The 24,674-nt window shown below is 35.8% G+C and overlaps 1 non-coding gene across 1 annotated transcript; it reads left to right on the forward strand.

Moving 5' to 3' along the window:
- The first annotated feature begins 1,349 nt into the window (after positions 1–1,349).
- LOC116589557 lies at positions 1,350–1,454 on the forward strand. Its single transcript, XR_004285331.1, has one exon. It is a non-coding gene; the product is annotated as a U6 spliceosomal RNA (small nuclear RNA).
- Positions 1,455–24,674: the final 23,220 nt, after the last annotated feature.

Genomic DNA, 24,674 nt, shown 5'->3' on the forward strand with positions numbered 1-24,674 from the left:
AAAGAACAGAAAGCCCAGAAACAGACCCGCACAGATACAGTCAAACAATCTTTGACAGAAAAATAAAGGCCATTCAATGGAGAAGGCAGTCTTTTTAACAAACAGTGCTGGAACAACTAGACACCCAAACTGAAAAAAGAAGAATCTAATCAGTCTCTATACCTTTCACAAAAATCAAATCAAAAGGGATCGTAGACCTAAATGTAAAGTATATTAGACATTAGACATTTAGAAGAAAACATAGGAGAAATTTTAGGTGTTCTTGGGCCTGGCAAGGTATTTTTAGATGCAATACAAAAGCACATCCATGAAAAAAAAAAATGTTGAACTGTATTAGAATTAAAAACTTCTGCTCTGTGGAAGACAGTACTAAGAGAATGAGGACAGGCCCCAGACTTGGTGATAATACAGGCAAAATATGTATCTGATAAAACACGTATATTAAAAATACACAAATAACTCAAAACTCAACAATAAAAATACAAGCGACCCAAGCAGAAAATGGGAACACTATAGGGAACATAAGGATGACAAATAAGTATATGCAATTATGCTTAACATCACTTGTAATTAGAGAATTGCAAATTAAAACAACAACAATGTATCACTACATACTTATCAGAATGGCTAAAACCCAAAACCTGACAATACCAAATACACAGTTACATATTTAGAATAAAGAACCATAGACAAATTTCTTACAATTTTTCTGTTCAAACAAGTGAACATTAAGAAGGGGCTGAAGAAGCAGCTTAGTGAGGAACTCCATTTTTCTCAGAAAATTAAAAGAAAAAATTATTTATATCTAGGGAACAAAAGCAGGTATGGAATGTACTTGGTTATAGTACTGGGTAAAGAATACACACCCAATTTCTGTTTATCTGATATGGGAGGTATGGGTTAAGCAATATATTTTGAACCAAAAGTAGCAAATAGATATTGCTAAGCCACAAAAAGCCACAAATTCTCAAATCTTCTAATGCCAAAACTATCAGAAGGCAATAAGGCCAACCATTCAGAACATAAGATATGACAAATAAATTACGTGGTTGTGTGAAATGACCAAAAGGGGCATTAAATCATTCACGGTTCTTCTCTTCCCTCCTTCTAAGGCATCATTTTCATTCAGGCTTCCTGAGGTCCTTTAATTCCCAAACTAGGACTAATGGATGAAGAAATTTGGAAGGTCATTATTAGCTCACTTTAGATTTTAAAAACACATGGAAAACTGGATAATAAAAGTAAGAACTTGTATTCATCAAAAAAATCACTAATAAGAGTATAAAGGTAGTACATGAACTAGGAAAATATATTCATAATAGAATATTTTTTAAAAAATCTATTCCCATGCTCATTTTGGCTGCACATACACTAAAATCAGAAAGATGCAGAGGAGATTAGCATGACCCCTGGGCAAGGATGACACACAACTTTATAAAGCATTCCATATTTTTGAAGGTTGCTAAAAGAGTAAATCTTAAAAGGTCTCATCACAAAGAAAAATTCTTAAGTTCTATAACTGAGTATGGTGATGAATGTTTAAAAAAAATAACTACCTTGAATATATAAAGAGCTCCTATAGATCAACAGGAAAAGAGCACACAAATCCAGTACAAAATAGGGAAAAATTGCTGAACACTTTACAAAAGAGGATATCCAAAAAGCCAATGAAGACCTTCACTGTCATTACAGAAATGCAAGGGAAAACCACAAAGAGGTTTCACTACACACCTACCATCATCATGGAAAGGAAAACAAACCAACAACAATGGAAAATAAGTGTTAGCGAGGATGTAGAGCAATCAATATGTTCATATATTACTGCTGGAAGACTAATTAGTACAACCATTTTGTTAAACTGGCAGTATCTGTTAAAGCTGTCTATGTTGAGAGGAAGGAGTTAAGACAACTGGGTTTTGATTCAGGCACTACACCAAGGAAAAGTCCTTGAGAGAAAAGCTCTTGGGGTCATCCAGTCTAATCTTCTTCATAAATGGACTTGTGGATAAATAGACTAATGATATTTGCTAGGAAGAAGTGACCTTATCTCTGAAATTCCCTGCTCAGGATGTCCTAGTCAAGAATTATCTATAGAAAAAGAACCCAGGGTTTATAAGAAATGGCCCTCTGGAGGATTTCGCCCAAGCTACATAGCTCTCTGGCTTCACAATTTAAATGCTCCTGTTGTGTGAAGTGACTTTGCAGATGTAACATAGAGATCTTATCCATTATTCTGAGCCATATGTTAGACAGAAAAAGACAGGTCTTGGGAAACAACTTTTGATGCCCTAAACCTCTCTCTGCTCTTCCTGAAATTTTCAATTACCTTCAAATAGAAATTATTTAATAAAGATTGCTAAAGGATAAGATTCCTTTAATTTATGTGGGTCTGACTTGATAATTCCATCCTGTATGTTAGCTTATACAATTAGACCCAATAATCCTACTCATAGAAAATTGCCAAGCAGTAATCATTCACATGTTTAGCTAAGACCCAGAACAGTTGTATTTATTCTTAATGCCCACAAACTGGAAAATATCTGAATGCCCGTAAAGAAAACTGTAGTATGTTCACACAATGGAATGTTATTCAGCAACTAATAACTTCAACTTCATGAATTAGTATAGATGCAACTGTGAAACATAATATTGATTGAACTAATCCAGACTAAGAGGTGTGGTACATTTCTAAAAGCATAAAAACAGGCAAAACTAATCTAAGCTGTTAAGTAAAGCAATATTACTCTTGTTAGGGGCCAGTCTCTCAAGAGACTTCTGAATAAATTTGTATAATTTTCAGTGGTTTTTTTTTTTAAGGTACATTATTTATTTATTCAATGTAACAAAAGGTGGAGATTACTGATGAGATGGGAACAAGAACATACTAGGATTATTATTACTAGGATTAGAAAAAAACCCTGAAAAACAGATATAAGTGAAAACACTTTAGATATGGCAGGTCATCTAATTGTTGATATTTGTAAACTTTGGTATTTTGGCTTTAAGAAAATGTTCTTGTAGATAGTTTCTAATAAAATAAGATAAAAACAGAGAGGTAGGCAAACCATAAGAAACTCTGCAGTTAAGAGAACAAACTGAGGGTTGCTGGAGGGAAAGTGGGTGGGGGATGGGCTAAATGAGTGATTGGTATTAAGGAAGGCACTTGTTGGGATGACTACTGGGTATTATATGTAAGGGATGAATCACTAAATTATACTCTTGATACCAATACTGTACTATATGTTAACTAACTTGAATTTAATTTTTTAAAAAAGTTGATTCTGCCATATTTTATCCCATATTGTTAGCAAATACTCAACTTTAATTTTTAGTATCTTAAACTGAAATATTATTAAATAAAGTTTTATATTATAACTATTATATTTACATTATAACATTATTATTATTACATTATCACATAACATTTGTAACATTATTATTATATTATGACATTATTGCTAAATTAAGAATTCCAAATATATATTCCTCCTTCTATAATAATGACAGTGGTGATAATTATGGTAATAATTGTAAGAACAAGTATGTCTTAAACTCTCAATCTATAAGATACTGTGGCTAAACCTTCTAATACTAGGGTTCTCAATTTGGAGACCAGTAAAACTCAGGAGCTCATAAATTTAAATGAAAAAATTATGTATTGTCAATAACCGTTAACTGAAAGTTAGCACCTCTTTCAATAGAAATACAGCATTTTCTTCAAAAGAAATCACAAATATTTTCATCACACATTGCACTTTATAACATATACCTTGAAATCATTGTTTAAGCTCATTACTACATTGAAATTATGAATTATTAGACTCAGCATCAGATCTTGTTATTTAATGTGTAAAGAATCATATATACTACTATATCACATGACCTTTAATAATTTGATAACTCTATTTCAAAATTATTGGTTGGCTTCTTTATGATTCTATATGTTTTATTTTATAGGTTGAAAAAAAAAAGTTGTTTTCAATTGCACCAAAGGGGTCCATGACAATAAACAGTTAAGAACCCCGACAATAACCCATTTAATTCTTACAACCTTATGATACTGATATTAAAATTCTCATTTTAGAGCTAAAGGAAATGAAGCAGGGAAAGTCGAATGACATTCCCAAGTTCACAAGACTAGTAAATCCCAGAGTTAGAATTAGAATGTCGATCATCTGGCTTTAGAACCTGTCCTTTTCACCTTGGTCTGTGTCGCCTGTTAGAAATTTCTAGCACAGTGACTTTCAAACTGTTGTCTATAGAGATCTGAGGCTGTTTTTATATGCCCCAGGATATGTCATGACAAGCAGGATTGGCCAAACTTCAGGGACTGTGGCCCTTGGTTGGTAGTTTAGTGTTCAACTTAAAATTTTGCATTTAAGCGGGTCGCCTGGGTGGCTCAGTGGGTTAAGCTGCTGCCTTCGGCTCAGGTCATGATCTCAGGGTCCTGGGATCGAGTCTCACATCGGGCTCTCTGCTTAGCAGGGAGCCTGCTTCCCTTTGTCTCTCTCTCTCTCTGCCTGTCTCTCTGCCTACTTGTGATCTCTCTGTCTGTCGAATAAATAAATAAAATCTTTAAAAAATTGCATTTAAGCAACTATTAACAAACATAAAGGAAGAAATCAATAGCAAAGCAATAATAGGAGGGGACTTTAATACCCATTTATATCAATAGATAGATCATTCAGACCGAAAATTAAAAAGGAAACAGTGTTTTTGAGTAACACATTGGACCAGATGGATCTAACAGATATATTCAGAACATTCCACTCCAAAACTTTGGAATACACATTCTTTTCAAGGGCACATGGAACATTCTCCAGAAGAGAGCACATGTTTGGCCACAAAACAAATCTTGATAATTTGAAAAAGAATGAAATCATATAATGCAGCTTTTCCAATTACAATGGTACGAAATTATCAATCCATCACAAGAAAAATATCTGGAAAGAATATAAATACATGGAAGTTAAACAACATGCTACTAAACAATGAATGGGTCAGCCAAGAAATCATAGAGGAAATAAAAACATACATGAAGAAAAATAAAAATGAAAATACAATAGTCCAAAATCTTTGGGATGCATAAAAACTGCTCTAAGGGAAAATAGAAGTACAGGTGTACCTCAAGAATCAAGAAAAATCTCAAATAAACAACCTAGTCTTACATTAACATGAGCTAGGGAAAGAAGAAAGAACAAAATCCAAAATCAGTAGAAGAAAGGAAATAAAAAAGATTATACCACAAATAAATGAAATAATAGCTAAAAAGCCAATAGTATATTTCAATTAAAACATTTAGCCAGACTCATCTAAAAAAAAGAGAAAGAGAGAGTGAAAAATGACTCAAATAAATAAAATGAGAAATGGAAAAAGAGAAATAATAACAGACACCACAGAAATACAAAGGGTAGTAAAAGATGTATAAGTAATAAAAAATTACTTATCAACAAATTGGACAACCTAGAAGAAATGGCTAAATTCCTAGAAACATATAATAGCCTTCCAAAACGTAGTCAAGAAGAAATAGGGGAGATGGAGAGGAGAAGGGAGTTGAGAGAAATTGGAAGGGGAGGTGAACCATGAGAGACTATGGACTCTGAAAAACAATCTGGGGGTTTTGAAGGGGTGGGAGGTGGGAGGTTGGGGGAACCAGGTGATGGGTATTAGAGAGGGCATGGATTGCATGGAGCACTGGGTGTGGTGCAAAAACAATGAATACTGTTATGCTGAAAAAAATTAATTAATTAAAAGAAAAGAAATAGGAAATTTATTTTTTAATTTTTTATTTATGTATTTGACAGAAAATGCACATGTGCGCAAGCAGGCAGAGCAGCAGGCAGAGGGAGAGGGAGAAGCAGTCTCCCAACTGAGCAGGGAGCCAAACATGGGGTTCGATCCCAGGACCCTGTGATCAGGACTTGAGCCAAAGGCAGACACTTAACCAACTGAGCCACCTAGGTGCCCCTGAAATAGGAAATTTAAACATACCAATTACTGGCAATAAAATTGAATCAGTAATAAAAAAAACTCCCCCCAAAACAAAAGTCCAAGACTAGATAGTTTCATAAGTGAATGTTACAAAACATTTAAAGAAGAGTTACAAACCATAAGAGACTCATAATTTTAAGAAACAAACTGAGTTTTGCTGGAGGCGTAGGGAGTGGGGGCATGGGGTGGCTGGGTGAGGGACACTAGGGAGGGTATGTGTTGTGATGAGTGCTGAGTGTTAAGACTGATGAATCACAAAACTGTACCCCTGAAACAATATTATATGTTAATTAAAAAGAAAAATAAATAAATATAGAGTTAATACCTATTCTTCTCAAACTATTCCAAAAAATAGAAGAGGAAGGAAAGCTTCCAAATTCATTCTATGAGACCAGCAATTCTCTGATACCAAAACAAGATAAAGACATTACCAAAAAAAATGAAAACTACAGGCCAAGATCTCTCATGCAAAAATCCTCAACAAAATATTAGCAAACAAAATCCAAAAATATATTTTAAAAAATCGTCCAACACAATCAAGTGGGACTGTAAAGGGGTTCAAAATTTGTAAATCATCAACATTATATATCACATTAACAAGAAAAAGAATAAAATCAGTGCTTATCTACTAGTTATTTACCTTAAAAATACAAATGTAGTGATCTAAAGGGGCATGTGCACCTGAATAGCAGCAATGTCCACAATAGCCAAACTATGGAAAGAACCTAGGTGTCCATCAACAGATGAATGAATAAAAAGATGTGATACAATGGAATACTATGCAGCCATCAAAAGAAATGAAATCTTGCCATTTGCAATGATGTGGATAGAACTAGAGGGTATTATGCTAAGCAAAATAAGTCAATCAGAGAAAGATAATTATCATATGATCTCTCTAATATGAGGAATTTGAGAGGCAGGGCAGGGGGTCATGGAGGGTAGGGAGAGAAAAAATGAAACAAGATGGGACCAGCAAGGGAGACAAACTGTAAGAAACTCTTATTAATCTCAGGAAACAAACTGAGGGCTGCAGGGAGGAGGGGTAAAGCATAGGGTGACTGGGTTATAGACATTGGGGTGGGTACGTGCTATGGTGAGTGCTGTGAATTATGTAAGACTGATGATTCACAGAACTTTACCCCTGAAGCAAATAATACATTGTGTGTTAATGAAACAAACAAACAAACAAACAAAAGAGCTTATCTCAGTAGATTTAGAAAAAGCTTTAGATAAAGCACAACATCTATTCATAATAAAAAAAAAATCTCAACAGATTAGGTTTAGAGGGAACATACCTCAACATAAGATCAACTAAAGATCATATATGAAAAAAACCACAGCTTACATCATATTCAATGGTCAAAAGCTGACAGCTTTCCCCATAAAATCATGAAAAAGACAAGGATGTCCATTCTCACTATTTTTATTCAACAAAGCACTGGAAGTCCTAGCCCCAGCAGTCAGACAAAAAGAAATAAAAGGCATCCAAACTGATAAGAAAGAAGTAACACTTTCAGTATTTGCAGATGACATGATACTATACCTAGAAAACCATAAAGACTCCACCAAAAAACTATTAGAACTGATAAATGAAATCATTAAGGTCACAGGATATAAAATCAACACACAGAATACAAATGTTGCATTTTTATGCAATAATAATGAAGTAAACAGAAAGAGAAATTAAGAAAACAATCCCAATTATAACTGCACCAAAGAGTATAAAATACCCGGGGATAAACTGAACCAAGGAAGTAAAAGACCTATACTCTGAAAGCTTTAAAACATTAATGAAAGAAATGGGAGATGAAACAAACAAATGGAAAAATATCCCATACTCATGGATTGAAAGAAAAAGTGTTGTTAAAATATCTGTATGACCCAAGACAATCTTCAGATTTAATGCAATCTCTATCAAATTACCAATAGCATTTTTCACAGACTCAGAAAAAATGATCTTAACATTTGTATGGGACCACAAAAGACCCTGAATACCCAAAGCAATCTGAAAAAGAACAAAACTGGAGGTAACGCAATCCCAGATTTCAAGATCTATTACAAAGCTGTGGTAACCAAAACAGTATGGTACTGGAACAGAAACAGATCAGTGGAACAGAATAGAGAGCCCAGAAATAAACCCACAACTATATGCTTAGTCTATCTTCAAAAAGGAGACAATACTATGCAATGGGGAAAAAACAGTCTCTTTAACAAATGATGCTGGGAAAATTGGATAGCTACATGCAAAAGAATGAAACTGGACCACTTTCTTACACCCCACCCCAAAATAAACTCAAAATGGTTGAGAGTCCTAAATGTGAGATCTGAAACCATAAAAATCCTAGAAGAGAGCTCAGGCAGTCATTTCTCAGACGTTGGATGCAGCAACATTGTTCTAGTTGCATCTCCTTTGGCCAGGGAAACAAAAGCAAAAATAAACTATTGGGACTACATCAGCATGAACAGCTCTGCACAGCAAAGGAAACCATCAACAAAACTAAAAGACAACCTTTTGAATGGGAGAAGATATTTGTAAATGACATGTCTGATAAAGGATTAGTATCCAAAATATATAAAGAACTGGAAGACTCAACACCCTAAAAATGAATAATCTAATTAAAAATGGGCAGAAATCATGAGCAGACATTTCTGCACAGGAGATATACAGATGGCCAAAGACACGTAAAAGGTGTTCAATATCACTCATAATCAGGGAAATGCAAATCAAAACTATAATGAGATATCACCTCATACCTGTCAGAATGGCTAAAATCAAAAACACAAGAAACAAGTGTTGGTGAGGATATGGAGAAAAAGGAACGCTTGTACACTGTTGGTAGGAATGAAACTGGTGTAGCCATTGTGGAAAATAAATGGGGTTACTAAAAAAATTAAAAATAAAATTACCATATGACCCAGTAATTCCATTACTGAATATTTACCAAAAGAAAGTAAAAATACTAATTTGAAAAGATATATGCCTCCTTATATTTATTGAAGTATTATTTAGAATAGCCGAGTTATAGAAGCAGCTGAAATGTCTGTTAACAGATGAATGGATAAGAAGATGTGGTATATACACACAATGGAATACTACTCAGCCATTAAAAAGAATGGAATCTTGCCATTTGCAACAACATGGATGGATCTAGAGGGTATGATGTGAAATCAGTGAAATAAGTTAGCCAAAGAAACGCAAACACCATATGATTTCATTCATATGTGGAGTTTAAGAAACAAAACAAATGAACAAAGAAAAGAGGAGACAAACCAAAAGCAGACTCTTAATTATAGAAGACAAACTGATGGTACTTAGAGTGGAGCTGTGTGGGGGAATGCATGAAACTGGGGAATGGGATTGAGAGTAATTTATCATGATGAGCACTGAGTAATGTATAGTATTGTTGAACCACTATACTATACACTTGAAACTAAATACTGCATATTTGAATTTAAAAAATAAGTAAAGCACGAGTTTTTAGACTGTCGAAAATACTCTGTGTGGTATTATAATTAGGGAGAGATTAATTACAAATTTGTCCCAACGCATAGAACATATAACACCAACAGAAAAACCTAACATATACTATGGACTTCGCATGGTAATGATGTGGCTGTGCAGGTACATCAGCTGTAATAAACATACCACTGGGTTGGAAAACATTGTAAAAAGAGGTGGGTACACAAGAGTAGCAGCAGAGGATGTATGGGCAAAGTCTTCCTCGCAATTCTGCTGTCAACCAAAACCGTTCTAAGAAAAACAAAATCTTAAAAGAGAAAAAAAAACACAAAATATAATTTTACTTTTAAAATTTATATCTTCTAGTGCTAAAATGGTTCTAACTTGTTGTCCTAAAATAACACAAAAATATGCAAATCTTAGTCACAAATCAAACTTTTAAAAGTCATTTATTGGGTAGATACTTTTGTTACCAGCCAATTGAGTCAGCATCTTCTTAATCTGAGAACCCAAGTAGGTTTTTCCAGACCTGATGGAACATCTTCAGCCTTGACTCTAGAAATTCAACTACAGAACAGAAAGAATCCCAGTACTTCCCAAGATGATACCCACCCCATCCCAAAACTCAACATTCTAAATTAACCCACGATCTATACAAGATTTTCCATGAGCTGGTGGAACTGGCTATGCTGAAAATATCTGATAACTGGCCACATGCTAGACTTAAATGTAGAATCTTTTTAATACACAATCACTCCAGCCTTATTTTTATTTTATTTTTGTTGTTAAATTAAGCTGCCTGGCTTGATAACTTTACCTAAGATTTCTGTGCGTTCCATGGAACAATTTCAAGATTATAGATTAGGCAGAGTTTTAGCTTTGAGTAAGAGACACCAAAAAGGCAATGGATTTTTCTTTTCAGGGATAACATTTAGGTTCTGAGAAGTAAAAGTGGGTTAGGAAAGAAGTCTTTTTTAAGATTCATCCCTTTTGTAATGGGTCAGAAGGAAATATAGAGACTGACTAGGTCAGAACCAAGAAAAAGAAGCTGATCCAGTCTTGTTGTTTCTGCCATTAAATGTATCAGAGTGACCAAAAAAGACATCACTCAACACTATTAGCTTCCCCAGCAAGTCCTCAATGGATCTTTGAATGTCGTATCCGAATGCATCAGAATATAAGGAAGTGAACAAGAAATTACTTAGGACACAAATGCTGATAGATGAGTGAGACAATATGATAAAATCAGAGAAAGGTAGAATCATAGTTGTGGGACACGCTTGCCCAAAAATCTCATGAGTAAAACAGAGCATCTCTGATCCTGGCTTTCTTATAACTGCAACAAGCAGAGAAGGTTTTTTTGTTTTGTTTTGTTTTTGTTTTTGTTTTTTTAATCTCTGCCTCTCCAGAATCCTACAGTTCAGAATCCTACAGCTCATTACCTTGTAATCTATCCCCTCCAGCCCTGTCCCCTACAATACAACACCAAGAGAATATAAATGATCTACATGTAGTACTGTGTACTTTATTTGACACTTTAAGCACAGATTAATCTTCATAAACTATAAATATGGTTATTACAGAAACAGTATATGCAGTAGATTTGATTACCCAAGCCACCACTTTCTTTTATAGATTACCTCTGATCAATTATTATCAGCCTTAAATGGATAAACTGTTCTTGCTCTCTCTCTGTGCCACATAAACATATCAGATAAATATCAAAGGAGAGACACAATTTAAGCAAACATCCAAGTAACAGTGAAAAGTCCAATAAGTGCTACAGGCATTAGTGATGGACACAGGGGACCGGCAGGGCCAGGGGCAAAATTGCAGTAATGAGATGGGGAAGCAAAAACCAAGCTGCTAAAGGAAACATAGTACAGCGGTTCATGACTTGAAAGAAAAGTACCTCAGGCTTCCCTGTAACATAATCAACATCGTGACCTCCTTATGATCTATCTCGCCCTCTCAACATCAAAAATTTTCCAGCCGTATCTTTCCACTTTCATATTTCACCAGCATGTTCTCAACCCTGAATTGCCACAGAATTACATACACAAAACCTCCTTCTTTGAAATGGAAACTCTTTATTTGCTGGGATAGACCCAGAGCCTAAAATAGTGCCAGGCACACAGTGGGTTCTCAATGTCCATGTTGGATGATGATTTATAACTCACTCAGTATAACTTGTTTATTTCTCTGAGCAACTTGATACTATATGAATCCTGTAATCAATCATTTGTAAATGTACATTAAATGGAGATATGTACAGATAGCTCTTGTAGGTGGTGCTGTTAACATGAACCCTTTCATGCCAGGACTTACAATCTAGATGGAGGGAAAGATATTCCTAATAATAAAATAAACCATGCGACTCAGCATGTGATATTGTTGAAAAAAAAATTGTATGCCCTTTATGTATTTATAGGAGAAAACCGCCACAGATAAATGGATGCAGGAAGGAAATATTTATGATAAGAATAATAATAACAGGGGTGCCTGGGCGGCTCAGTGGGTTAAAGCCTCTGCCTTCTGCTCAGGTCATGGTCTCAGGGTCCTGGGATCAAGCCCCACATAGGGTTCTGCTCAGCAGGGAGCCTGCTACCTCCTCTCTCTCTCTCTGCTTGCCTTTCTGCCAGCTTGTGATCTCTCTCTTTCTGTGTCAAATAAATAAGTAAAATCTTAAAATAATAATAATAATAACAATAGTTATTCCATTTTTAAGCAAGTACTTTATGTATATTACCTACTTCAAAGCGTTTCCTACCTCCTTATGGAGTATGTACTCTTTTAAAAATTTTATTTATTTTTTTGTCAGAGAGAGAGAGCACAAGCAGTGGGAGCATCAGGCAGAGGGAGAAGGAGGCTCCCTGGTCAGCAGGGAGTTCAATGTGGGGCTTGATCCCAGGACCCTGGGATGATAACCTGAGCCAAAGGCAGACAGTTAACTGACTGAGCCACTCAGGAGTCCCACGGAGTATGCACTCTTAATATCTCCATCACACAGATGAGAAAGCTAGGGGTAGGCAAGTGAAGGAGCTTTCCTCATGTCGCAGCTGGCAAATGGCGACCCAGCTCTGGAGCCCATATTTTTAATGACTATGCTGTACATAAAGGAGTATAGGCACATATTTATTAGTAGCAATAATGGTGATAGGTTCTAATATATACTGAGTGCTTTCCCATGTATAAGATACTACACTTAATGCTTTACGTATACTCTTTATTTAATGTACACAATTTCATTTGTTTATTTTTAAAGATTTATTTATTTGTGAAAGAAAGAAAGCGAGCAGTGGGGAGGGGCAGAGAATGAGAGAGAGAGAGTCCCAAGTGTAGTCTTTGCTAAGCACAGAACCAGATGCAGGGCTCGATCTCATGACCCTGAGATTATGACCTGCGCTGAAACCAAGTCAGTCACTTAATTGGGTGAGCCACCCAGGCACCCCAATCCACACAATTTTATAAGGTAGGCTCAGTTGTGGTTCCCACTTTTCAGAGGAAGCAACTGGTACTTAGAAAGATTCAGTAATCTGCCCAGATTTTATAGGCAGTGATGAAACCAGGTACTAGATGAGCCAGACTAGCTGGAGAGCCTGTACATCTAACCACCAGGCAAAAGAGACCAGTCTTCTGTAGCAGGCAGCTTTAGAGACTAAACCCTTCAGTGGCAAAAAGTACAGTACTATGTGAGCATTTAAACCAACTGTATTTTCTGCCCCTTTTAGAGCAATGTAAACTTTCTGAAACTTCTGCCTGAATGGATACTGTTCTCTGCAACTAAAAGAAAGTGATTTTTGGCTGTTAAACAGAGATCTATTTAATATGGAATTCATTGTTGTAAAGAGATTCTCACTGTGTAGGTCTGAAATCTGGGCCAGGGGAGTAAGCAGAAGTCTCTTCTGAGAGCAAGTGACCTACCTCGAAGCAGGTACCTGTCAGCTAAAGAAATAAATACTCCTCTCATGACACGTACTAGAGCAGTCAGATCAAAACTAAGAAACCACAATGAAGAGACCAAATGACACTATTTGAGGAGCATAGAAAGCAATGCATAAAAAGGTTCCACTCTCGTGTAGCATGTCTTACCATTGTTGAAATCACTAACAAAACGTCTCTGCCTCATCTGTCAATGAAGATAATAATACCTACTCCTTAGAGTTGATATGAGGATTAAATGAAATAATATTTCTTAGATTCTTCATACAGCGCCTGGCACAGAGCAAATACCCCGTAAATGCTGTGTACAAACACGTATAATTGATATTACTATAATCCAGCACAATCATTAGTAATAATAATCACATCATCAATTATCATGCATACCACAAAAAAAAGGTCCTACTATTTGAGGGAAGGAAAGGCAAAAGAAAATGATTCTGGGGAACAGAGTGAATCATGGCCAGTATAAGTCAGAGTGAGGGAGTGTAATTCAGAAGAAAAGAATCACAAGTTAAAAACAAGTATGGGTTTGGCCCATGGAAGGTACATATTCACCTTCTGAAAAATTACTAGGATATGATATTTAATGAAATACTTAGACACTAGCTGTGGATTCTTACTGCTCCTCACAAAAGAAAGAACTAAATCATGATGATGGGGAATGCTGTGTAAGTATTGGGACAAGAGGTAAATGTAATTTGTGTTCAATATGGCTGGGAACTTAAAACTACTCTACAAAATACAAAGGGTCCAAGTATTCAGATGTTATGTAAAGCTTATTGGAGTATACATGGATTTTTTTTTTTTTAACGAATATGGTCAGGATTTTATAAAAAATTTCAAGGTAGAGAACAAAACACCAGTTAAACTCTTACTGTTGTTCTTCTTCCTGCCTATTATATAGTCTGAAAAATAATTTATGACTTTTTTGTTGATCTTTATCTGTGCATTTTATGGAATCTTATGTCTTTCAGATTTTGCAAGTATTCTTTTGAAGTTTATCCTTATAGGCCTCCCATCCATGTTGGAAATTTTCACACACAGATGCTGCAATATCTTTTTTTTTTAAAGATTCTATTTATTCATTTGACAGACAGAGATCACAAGTAGGCAGAGAAGCAGGCAGAGAGAGAGAGGAGGAAGCAGGCTCCCTGCTGAGCAGAAAGCCTGATGCGGGGCTCCATCCCAGGACCCTGGGACCATGACCTGAGCTGAAGGCAGAAGCCTAACCCACTGAGCCACCCAGGCTCCCCAGATGCTGCAATATCTTAACAATCAACAAAGCATTATATATTATACCAAAGTAGCTCAACTCTCAGAGTCTTTCCCATTAATTACTTGGTTTTACATGTATAGTGATCTGAGCTTTTAGAAAAATTTCTCCCAGATGCCTCTTCTCATGTTATGAGAATGAACCTAAACTGGCCCAGAGAATTTGACAAGACTCATAAAACCCATATTTTGATTCATCAGCTGCATCTCCTTTCAAGATTTATGCTACAGCAAAGAATTCTTGGTTCCTTGAGGTAATAAAATTGTACATCCTATGTGAATCGATAGAAATTTTTCAAGATAAGAGTTTCTTGAGTCTTATCTTGACTCTAAGACAGTTTGGGTTCATTTCAATAATGAAGAAATGGGATAATCCTGGAAGGAATGTGGAACATAGCTCCCAAGGCTTGAAAGTCCTGACTAACAAAGAACAGTTGGGAGCACAAATATGGTTTTTCAAGTGTACTTGATGCAGAACAAACGCTTGACAAAGTAAACTTCAATTCATGGCAAAACCCCTCAACCAAGTAGGTTTAGAGGGAACAGACCTCATGTATGGTGTCCATACATGAAAAATCAAACTAACATCCTCCTCAAACTGAGAGTTTTTACAAACTAGGGTCAGAAGTAGGTCAAAGATGTCCACTTTCACCACTTTTATTTAACATGGTACTGAAAGTCCTAGACACAGCAATCAGAAAGCAAAAAGAAAAGGCATCTGGGGCACCTGGGTGACTCAGTCAGTTGAGTGTCTGATTTTGGCTTGGGCCATGATTCCAGGATCCTGGGATCTGGTCCTGTGGGCTCCCTGCTCAGTAGGAAGTCTGCTTTTCCCATCTCTCTGTATCCTCCCTTGTGCTCCCTCTAGCACATAAAAATAAAATCCTTTAAAAAATGTATTTAAAAATAAATAGGGGTGGTTGGGTTGCTCAGTTGGTTAAGCACCTGCTTTTGGCTCAGGTCATAATCCTGGGGTCCTGAGATTGAGCACTACATCAGGTTCTCTGCTCAGTGGGAGCTGCTCACTGTTGTTCCCCCTGCTTACATTCCCTCTCTCTCTCTATCTCTGTCAAATAAATAAATAAATAAAATCTTAAAAAAAAAAAAAACTTTAAAAATAAAAGGAAACAAAAGCATCCAAACTGGTAAGGAAGAAGTAACACTTTCAGTATTCGCAGATGACATGATACTATACCTAGAAAACCATAAAGACTCCACCAAAAAACTACTAGAACTGATAAATGAAGTCATTAAGGTCACAGGATATAAAATCAACACACAGAATGCAAATGTTGCATTTTTATGCAATAATAATGAAGTAAACAGAAAGAGAAATTAAGAAAACAATCCCAATTATAACTGCACCAAAGAGTATAAAATACCCGGGGATAAACTGAACCAATGAGGTAAAAAACCTATACTCTGAAAATTTTAAAACATTAATGAAAGAAATGGGAGATGAAACAAACAAATGGAAAAATATCCCATACTCATGGATTGAAAGAAAAAGTGTTGTTAAAATAGCTATATGACCCAAGGCAATCTTCAGATTTAATGCAATCTCTATCAAATTACCAATAGCATTTTTCACAGACTCAGAAAAAATGATCTTAACATTTGTATGGGACCACAAAAGACCCTGAATACCCAAAGCAATCTGAAAAAGAACAAAACTGGAGGTAACGCAATCCCAGATTTCAAGATCTATTACAAAGCTGTGGTAACCAAAACAGTATGGTACTGGAACAGAAACAGATCAGTGGAACAGAATAGAGAGCCCAGAAATAAACCCACAACTATATGCTTAGTCTATCTTCAAAAAGGAGACAATACCATGCAATGGGGAAAAAACAGTCTCTTTAACAAATGATGCTGGGAAAATTGGATAGCTACATGCAAAAGAATGAAACTGGACCACTTTCTTACACCCCACCCCAAAATAAACTCAAAATGGTTGAGAGTCCTAAATGTGAGATCTGAAACCATAAAAATCCTAGAAGAGAGCTCAGGCAGTCATTTCTCGGACCTTGGATGCAGCAACATTGTTCTAGTTGCGTCTCCTTTGGCCAGGGAAACAAAAGCAAAAATAAACTACTGGGACTACATCAGCATGAACAGCTTCTGTACAGCAAAGGAAACCATCAACAAAACTAAAAGACAACCTTTTGAATGGGAGAAGATATTTATAAATGACAGGGAAATGCAAATCAAAACTAAATGAGATATCACCTCATACCTGTCAGAATGGCTAAAATCAAAAACACAAGAAACAAGTGTTGGTGAGGATATGGAGAAAAAGGAACCCTTGTACACTATTGGTAGGAATGCAATTGGTGAAGACTCTGGAAAACACTATAGAGTTCCTTAAAAACTTCAAAATAGAATTGCCATATGATGTATTAATTCCACTACTGGGTATTCACTAAAAGGATATGAAAACACTAATTTGAGAAGATATATGCACCCCTATGCTATTGCAGCATTATGTACAATAACCAAATTATAGAAGCAACACAACCATCCATTAATAGATGAATGTAGAAAGAAGATGTGGTATATGTACACACATATACACACAATGGAATACTACTTAGGAAAGAAAAATGAAATTTGCAACATAATGAATGGATCTCGGTAGTGTAATGCTAAGTGAAATAAGTCAGTCAGAGAAAGGCAAATACCATATGATTTCACTCATATGTGGAATTTAAGAAACAAATGAACAAAATAATAAGAGACAACCCCTCCCCCCAAAATCCCAGACCCTTAACTATAGGAAAATGAATGGGAGATGGATAAAATCAATGATGGGGATTAATGAATGCATTTATCATGATAAGAACTGACTAATGCACAGAATTGTTGAATCACTATATTGTATACCTGAAACTAATATAACACTATCTTAGCTATACTAGAATTTTAAAAAATTCAAGTGAAAATTCATCAGATTAAGAAAAAATTAAGGTAAAGGCCTAATAATAACTTTAAATAATCAGTTTCTTAGATGCAGAATGCAAAGGAATGTTTGACAGCAGCCAGTATGAAAAAGCTCTATGATATTGGTACAAATACAAATCCCACAAGAATAGAACAACTACTACAAATCTGATAAAAACATATTATAGAAGTATTATATACTAATACGGGAAGACCAAACTCCCTCATTATGTTTTTTTGCTGGACAGATACCAAAGAGTCTGATTCAGTACTAGTTTATCCAACCTGAATAGCCTTGTTATGAAGTAAATGTACCAGAATAGTGGGCTGGACAACCCAAGAAAAATGCTGAAGAAAGGAGGTCTGCTTAACTTGAATAATAGGTGAGTAAGAAACACAGGAAATGAACTTTACCCGCTGAATAAAAGTTACGTGAAATGTGTAGATTTCTTTAGGAAAGAGATAGAATCAATGGATGAAAATTAGATTAGTGATTAATATTCTACAATTGAAATTAGCTACTTCAAGAGATGGTCTCATTGGGTATTATATGCAGCAGCTTTAGGGGCTTTCCCCAATTTTTTTTGCTGTTTTCCTGAAAGGTTATCCTTTGCTGGAACTTGTGGTGTTTCCTTGTGTGCTTCCCTGACTCGTGTTGAGTTTCAGCACATTGAAGAGCTTTGGTCAATGATCATGAGGACCATCAGACCAAACTCTGAGCAGCAAGGTTTTATGCAGCATCTAAACTTTAAGAATCATTCTGAATTTCCTTCACCTCTCTTGCTTTTTTCCCTTTGCCACAAAACCAGCATGTCCTAAATTTGGGCTACGTCTTCATCCTCAGTCCTGGAATGGCATATGCAACCACCAGTATTAAAATAAATATGAAATATATACTTGGGGATTATTTGTTACTACAGTAAGTCTAAGATTCATCTGTGAGGGATCTCACAGAGGGCATTCTCAGGAAGAGAATAAATATGGACCTAATTAATTCCATTTGTCTTTATAAATATAGACTTTAACTCTTATTTGTGCCAACCTTCCCTAGACTATAGTTTGAAGAGGTTCATGTACACTAATAATAAGCTAATCAGTAAAATCTTGGGGTTGGTTGTCACATCTACTATTCTCTACAATCTCATATCCAGATGGATCTGCACATGTGAAGGGCTCTTAGCCTTCTGGTCAAAAGTGAGAGATTACCCATCCTGTGGCAAAAACATTAAACATTCATTGTCACAGGAGTCTAGCTTTTATATAAACAACACAGGTAGGAGGTTGAGATGGTGACTATGGGACTTTACTTGTGTCAAGAGGCTTAAAAGTAACTGTGTTGAGTAAACAAGAAAATTGCCTGAACCAGAGGAAAGTACACTTTCCTCAAGGAGCCTGAAAGGAAAACTCCCCTCATTCAGCTCTTCAAACCAGCTGACAGACACACTTGTGAGATTATAACTTTGGCAGCATAAAGAAAGAAGTGCTGCCAACTTCATTGTCAAACCACTGAATTAATGTTTTTTTTACCTTAATTAAACTGATTATTACAACCCTACACTAAGTGTAGCTGTCCTGTCTCTCCAATATTTCCAGGAGTGCTAGAAAAGGAAATACGCTAGACCAGCAACATTCTATGACATCAATTATGCAGGGAAATTTGCTAGATTGGGCTCTAATATAGATGTTTTGCTTGTACGTACTCTTTGGATTTTGTGGTTAATTCTTATGTTGGTTAGAGCAGGGGTGCCTGGGTGGCTCAGTGGGCTAAGCCTCTGCCTTTGGCTCAGGTCATGGTCTCAGGGTCCTGGGATCGAGCCCTGCATCAAGCTCTCTGCTCAGCAGGGAGCCTGTTTTCCTCTCTCTCTCTCTCTCTCTCTCTCTGCCTGCCTCTCTGTCTACTTGTGATCTCTCTCTCTGTCAAACAAATAAAAATCTTAAAAAAAATTTTAAATTGGAGCAGTAATAACACCTCTTTAAGAAAACAAATTCAATAGCATGGAGGACAAGGGGAGATGGAGAGGAGAAGGGAGTTGAGGGAAATTGGAAGGGGAGGTGAACCATGCGAGACTATGGACTCTGAAAAACAATCTGAGGGTTTTGAAGGGGCGGGGGGTGGGAGGTTGGGGGAACCAGGTGGCAGGTATTAGAGAGGGCACGGATTGCATGGAACACTAGGTGTGGTGCAAAAACAATGAATACTGTTACACTGAAAAGAAATTAAAAAGAAAGAAAGAAAGAAAGAAAGAAAGAAAGAAAGAAAGAAAGAAAGAAAGAAAGAAAACAAATTCCTGAAGGAAGCCTCCAACTAGATTCTACTGATTTAATGTTTAATATATTAATAATCATATCATCTGATTCATAAACTTTGGTAGGTAATCACCATTTACTAGAGCCTTGTGAAATATCTATCTTATTGCCAATCAAATATATACTGTTAATATTTCTCTTGTTCTTTATTACCAACCTTAGAGTTTTGCAACATATTAATTACATATCAGGCTAAGTAGCAAAACCATGTATCATAGAACCTAAGAAAAATCACCTTTCATCCTGAAATGTAATAATATACATTCTTAACTGCTCTAAAAGACCACATCGTACAGGTGTTTGTGTCAATTGTTGTATCTCTTCATTGAGAATGGTTTTCACTTTACTGTGTACCTGATTGTATGCACGCTGCTAATGAGTAATTCATTTATATTCATAGTTATAGTACCTGCTTCATCATCCAAAATGAATTTCATATTTCTAGAAGAAGCTTCTCCCACAAAGCTAAAGATGTTTCCCACATAAACTGAGAATGACCATGAGGTGCTTAGCAGTAATCATCATCATCAAACTATACTCAGGGAAACCAAACGTAGAGGTATGGGTGCTTCAACTAAATGAACACACTCATAACTAAGTAAGTGCTTTTTTATAAAATTAATGTTGTCATTAGTTTTTTTTTTTTTAAGATTATTTGTTTATTTGACACAGAGAGAGAGAGAGAGAGAGCACAGGCTGAGGGAGCTGCAGGCAGGGGGAGAGGGAGAAGCACGCTCCCTGCTAAGCAGGGAGCCCAATGCAGGGCTCAATCCCAGGACCCTGAGATCATGACCTGAGCCGAAGGCAGACACTTAACTGACTGAGCCACCCAGGCGCCCCAATGTTATTATCAGTTCTAAGCTTCATTTGTCTTTTTATTTCTTTCTGGGTTTTTTATTTGATTTTTGTTGGTGTTTCCTTAATTAGCCGTTAGAGTCTTAACTGTGTTAATAGTTTCTCAAGGAAATATGAAGGAGAATGCTAAATTTTCTGTACATCCTAGATAATGACTTACCATTTGACTTTGAGCTAAGGTTCATGACAACACAATTCTCTTCTTGGTCAAGATTATGGCTCCATAGGAAAATAGTATTTATTTACTTCTCCAGAGTGCTACAAAATGTAGTTAATGCTTCTAAAAGAGCTTTTGACCTCCTAGCCCTCGTATAATGACCTCTATTTTGGGTTCGGTCATATTTTTAAAATTACTTTCTTGGCAGTATTACAATAAGATGTTAGGTAAGTTAAAATTAAAAGCCTACTCAATTTAATATTAGACCACATTATATTACACATAAGAAAATGTTGCACTGTGACCTTCAACAGGGATTTAACAGAAACCTAAGAACTCCAACATCTTGAAAAAGTACTCTATCTGCTTGGCATTCTATAAAACATTGCTCTCTGTGACCTGAATTTTATCATTACCAAAACAACTGCATTCTAAGGTATTTTTAAATGCAGATGGTATGACTGTTAAATAAAATCTGTCATGATTTTTATTCTTTAACTCAAATATTACTGTTTTCCCATAAGAATTAAAGAATAGGAAAGAATTTCTTAAACCCCCCCATCCATAATATGGGCATGTTTATGAAGCTAATGCCTCAACATTTAAAACCATCATTTTAAAATGTTGGTTTCTCTGATTTTATGCCCACCTTAGTTTTTTTTTTTTATCACAAAGTCAATATCTGCCTCAAATAATTTTCTTTTATATCTAGACTCCTATCTCTATCTTTTTAATGTTTTGCTTTCTTAAACAGTTTTCCCCTTATCTCTTGGAGAACAACTACAAATTAATATTACAAACCAGACAGTCAGCTTTAATTCTAAATATAGATATTTATATAAATGATACAAAAATCAATAGAAAACAATTATGTTGCTTATTTCAACTAGTTCAGACCCACTGTTTACTTGTCCCAATCTTCAAGTTATATATGCCCAGGGTTTACATTATGTTCTCTTTCAAATTATGTAGTTATGAAGTACAGAGAATACAGAAGACCATAAGAGAGATAGGATGCAGTCAATTCCTGAAGCCAGCAAATATTAATATTCTACCACAATTAACCCATTTGATTTTATTACTCCCTCTAGAAGCAGCCTCCATTTTGTCACAGTTATTATAGACTTTCCATCTATGCTCTCATATACATACATTTCCATATACAATATAGAGCAGAAGTCAGCAAACTATAGTCTGTGTACACAATTCAGACTTGGCCTGTTCTATATGGCCCATGGGTTCTGATAATTTTTGTATTCTTAAACCACTGAAAAAAAGACATATATATGTCACAGAGACTGTATGAGGCCCACAAAGCCTAAAGTATTTATTATTTGGCCTTTATAGATAAGTTTACTAATCTCTCATATGGAGTGTGTTTTTCTGTGGTTTAAAATTTTACATAAATAATATATTAAAGAGGTCTTTTGCAACTTTTTTTTTAACTCACCATTGTGTGGCTACACATAGATATAATGCATCCTTTTACATTGCCACATAGTTAAAATATCACTAATGATCCCACAATTTATTGTATAATACCCCTACTAGTATACATTTATGTTATATCCAATTTGGAGTCATTAAATATAAATTTGAAATAGATGTCCTCATACACATCTCCTCATCCGTGTGTGCAATATCCCCTCCAGCATATAGACCTAGAAGTAGCATTGCATGCTATAAGATATGCCCACCTTCAGCTTTGCCCAATAACCAACTCTTCTTCAATAGTTTTGTTGATCACATTCTCACCAACACTGCACGACTGTTCTCATTTCCACATGTCCTTAACAATATCTGGTGTTATCATATCTTTTTGTTTTTTCAGTGGTATCTCTTTGTTATTTCACATGCATTTTCCTGATGACCAGTGTGCCAGCATCAATTTCCCAACTCTTAACTCCAAATGCACCCTTTTTTGTCCAGTTCTGTGATACTGAAGCTGTTCCCTAGAAATAACTGTCCTTTTATGTTAGGTTCTGTCAGTAGAGGTCACTAGAGGGAGTGCAAAGCCGTACTGAGAGGAAGGGGCAGCTCTTCCTCAATCCAGGGACCTTCAGCACGGCAGCCAGTGAATTAATATGCAAGAGACCTGGTAACATACACTCACCTCAAGGGCCTGCACAGTCTGACTCCAGACTATCCACGTGCTCTGGGAAGCTTCTCAGCCACCTGGCTCGTTGCTTCTACGGATCTATTCCAGCCCACGTCTTCTTCCCATTGACAGCTTTAGGAGAGAAGACAGAGTATTCTGAGTTCTTTATTCTTTTCTGATTCATTCTCCCTCAGCTTAGAAAAAATAATCGTTTTCTATGGAAGCAACTGCAGTACACTTAGAGGGTTATTTTTAGCTTTTTTTTTTTTTTAGCAGTTTACCCCTTTTTATTAGTTAATTTTTTATATTAAAATCTCCCTGTTCAAAACTGGTATGATTTGTTTCCTGAGTGGATCCTGACTGGAACGAGTGAGGTTGAACATATTTTTATATGTTCATTAGCCATCCAACATTCTTCTGTGAATCATAGGTAGGTAGGTAAGTAGGTAGAGAGAAGGAGACACACCCCTACACACACAAAGAGGAAGAGAGAAAGGGAGAGAGAGAGAGACACGTGCTTCTTTTCTTGGGAGGGGTAGCTATTCTTTATGTGTTTGGGATATCAATCCTCTGTCAGATCTGTGGTTTGCAAATGTCTTTTCCAAATCCACAACTTACCTCCAAAACCAATGGTATTTTTTAACATAGAGAAATTGGTCAATATTTTCATTCATGGTTTGTGCATTTTATTTCTTATTGAAGAAACTCTTCATTATCCTGATGTCATAAATATGGTCTCCTAATTTTCTCATAGGACTTTTAGAATTTTGTTTTTTTCTATATGTCTTTAACATGCCTGGAACTTTTGTGTAAAGTACCAGTTGAGAGTATTATTTTAGTGATTTTTGTCTCAGCACCGTATCTTGAATAGATAGCCTGTCTCCACTAATATATAATACAGACTCATCCTTTGACAAGTTATTATAAACATGGGTCTATTCTTAGATTTTTAAATTCTGTCCAGTTTGGCCTGTTTATCTAATCTAGTACCAATATCACTCTTTTGATTCTGATGGCTTTATAGGTTGAACTCTGGTAGGATAAGTAAACATTCTTCTATCTCCTCTTCTTCTCCTTTAGAATTATCTTCTATCCTTTGCCTTTCACTCCCCCATCCAAATTTAGAGTAACTTTATCAAGTTCCAAGAAGAGTACTTCTGAGATTTATTAAGAACATATTGAACTTACTAATTAATTTGGGAAAAATAGAAACAGCATCTTTCCACACATGGTATTCCTCTCTGTTTATTTAGATTTATTCGGTAAAGATTTAAAAGTTTCTCCAAAATAGAACTGAATGACTTTTGTTATATTTATTCCTAGATATTATGAAAGTAATTAAACAAGGAGGCCATGAGACTGGGGTGGCTCTACACCCCATAATACTACATAATAACCAAAACCTAAGGTAGAGAAAACAAAACTTAAGAACTAATTACAAACAGCCAAATAAGGCTTTCCTAAATAAGGGCAACTGCTTAAGTCACAGCCAATCAAATAATTTCACTGCTTGGCTTCCATATTTTCTCTATAAAATACAAACTCTCCCCTCATTCCTGTTGGTTGAGCTCTTCTAATCACTTCTGGTTGAGTGGTGCCTGATTCCACCTGATGTATGCTCAAAAAAAATTTCTAAAAAATTTAACATG

This window comes from Mustela erminea, chromosome 4, assembly GCF_009829155.1.
Source record: "Mustela erminea isolate mMusErm1 chromosome 4, mMusErm1.Pri, whole genome shotgun sequence".
Classification (NCBI taxonomy): Eukaryota; Metazoa; Chordata; class Mammalia; order Carnivora; family Mustelidae; genus Mustela; species Mustela erminea.